Source organism: Petromyzon marinus, unplaced genomic scaffold (assembly GCF_048934315.1).
Source record: "Petromyzon marinus isolate PM22_M1 ecotype Great Lakes invasive population unplaced genomic scaffold, UKy_Petmar_22M1.pri1.0 PM_G_Scaffold_262, whole genome shotgun sequence".
Taxonomy (NCBI): domain Eukaryota; kingdom Metazoa; phylum Chordata; class Hyperoartia; order Petromyzontiformes; family Petromyzontidae; genus Petromyzon; species Petromyzon marinus.
Genome location: NW_027422831.1, coordinates 77,501 through 80,000, shown reverse-complemented (window position 1 = coordinate 80,000; position 2,500 = coordinate 77,501).

The window sequence follows — 2,500 nt, the reverse complement described above, 5'->3', positions numbered from 1 at the left end:
ATGCTCCTTGTCGTGTGCAGGTCCTCGAGGGTTGGTAGATTGCAGGCAATTACCTTCTCAGCAGTGTGCATGATACGCTGCAGTCTGCTCTTGTCCTTGGCAGTGGCAGCAGCGTACCAGACGGTTATGGAGGAGGTGAGGATGGATTCAATGATCGCTGTATAGAATTGCACCATCATTGTCTTTGGCAGGTTGCATTTCTTCAGCTGCCGTCGAAAGTACATCCTCTGTTGAGCTCTCTTGGCGAGGGAGCTGATGTTCAGTTCCCACTTGAGGTCCCGGCAGAGAATAGTGCCCAGGAAGCGGAAGGACTCCACAATTTTGACTGCGGAGTCTAACAGGGTGATGGCGGTGAGTGGGGCTGTATTCTTCCTGAAGTCCACAACCATCTCAACTGTCCTTAGAGCATTTAGCTCTAAGTTGTTCTGGCTACACCAGGTCACCAGGTTGTCAGCTTCCCACCTATAGTCAGACTCATCCCCACCAGAGATCAGCCCAATGAGGGTGGTGTCGTCCGACAAACTTCAAGAGTTTGACGGACAGATGATTGGAGGCGCAGCTGTTGGTATACAGGGAGAAGAGCAGTGGGCAAAGGACGCAGCCCTGAGGAGTTCCCGTGCTGATGGACCTGGAGTCAGAGACTTCTGTTCCCGGCTTAACGCACTGCTTCCTGTCAGAGAGGAAGTCTGTGATCCACCTGCAGGTGGAGTAGGGCACGTTCAGCTGGAAGAGCTTGTCCTGAAGCAGGGCAGGGATGATGGTGTTGAAGGCAGAGCTGAAGTCCACAAACAGGATCCTGGCGTAGGATGCTGGGGCGTCCACATGCTGTAGGGTGAAGTGGAGGGCCATGTTAACTGCGTCGTCCACAGACCTGTTGGCTCTGTAGGCAAACTGAAGGGGGTCCAGGAGAGGGTCTGTGATGGCTTTGAGGTGTGCCAGGAGCAGGCGCTCAAAAGACTTCATTACCACAGATGTAAGGGCGACCGGTCTGTAATCATTTAGTCCTGTTGGCCTTAGCTTTTTGGGCACAGCGATGATGGTGGAGGACTTGAGACAGGCTGGTACATGGCATGTCTCCAGGGAGGTGTTAAAGATGTTGGTGAACACCGGAGACAGCTGGCCAGCGCAGTGCCTGAGGGTGGCTGGAGAGACAGAGTCCGGCCCGGCTGCTTTGCGTGGATTCTGCCTCTTGAAAAGCCCATTAACTTCTCCCTCCTGAAAGGAGAGAGTCGTTTCTGTAGTATGGGTGGGGGATGGGGCCTCTTGGGTGGGAAGGGGTGGTTCAGGACAGTCCAATTGTCTTTCAAATCTACGGTAGAACTCGTTCAGGTCGTTGGCTAGGCGGGAGTCGTTAGTGGTGTGGGGCGCTCTGGGTTTGTAGTTGGTGATGTGCCTGAGCCCTTTGGCAGACAGAAGCAGCGTCGTTAGTAGAGAACTGGTGTTTTAGTGTCTCTGAGTACAGTCGTTTAGCCTCTCTCACCGCTTTGCTAAACCTGTTCTTCGACTCCTTGAATCTGTCTCTATCCCCACTCCTAAACGCTTCCTCCTTCTCCAACCTCAACCTTTTGAGCTTTGCTGAGAACCAGGGCTTGTTGTTGTTAAAGTTCACCCTGGTACGTGTTGGGATACAGCAGTCCTCACAGAAGCTGATGTACACAGCCTCTGTGAGTTCATCCAGACTATTGGTAGCAGTCGTGAACATATCCCAGTCAGTACAGTCTAAGCACGCCCGCAAATCTTCCACAGCCTCACTGGTCCACTGTTTAGATGTCCTCACAGCAGGTTTACAGAGTTTTAGTTGCTGCCTGTATGCACGAATCAGGTGGACCAAGGGAGTTCTGTGCGAGCCGAACAGCCCCGTGACCCACAAGAGAAACATCCCCGCCAAATTCGAGCGTTTGACGGGGTCTATCCGTGAAAAAATATTCACGTTTTTGAGTGCACATGCATTTCTGCTGCAAATGCCTCTGGAAGTTTCATGCCGTTCGTATGCCAATTGTGGCAACACGAAAATGACCCGTTTTCCCATTCCGAGGGATTTCTGTGCGACCCTAACAGCCCCGTGAGCCACAAGAGACACATCCCCGCCAATTTCTAGCGTTTCACGGGGTCTATCCGTGAAAAATATAGACGTTTTTGAGTGCACATGCATTTCTGCTGCAGATGCCTCTGGAAGTTTCATGCCGTTCGTACGCAATGTGGCAACACGAAAATGACCCCTTTTCCCATTCCGAGGGATTTCTGTGCGACCCTAACTAACAGCGCCCGTGAGCCACAAGAGAGACATCCCCGCCAATTTATAGCGTTTCACGGGGTCTATCCGTGAAAAATATAGACGTTTTTGAGTGCACATGCATTCCTGCTGCAAATGCCTCTGGAAGTTTCATGCCGTTCCTATGCAATGTGGCCACACAAAAATGACCCGTTTTCCCATTCCGAGGCATTTCTGTGCGACCCTAACAGCCCCGTGAGCCACAAGAGAGACATCCCCGCCAACTTC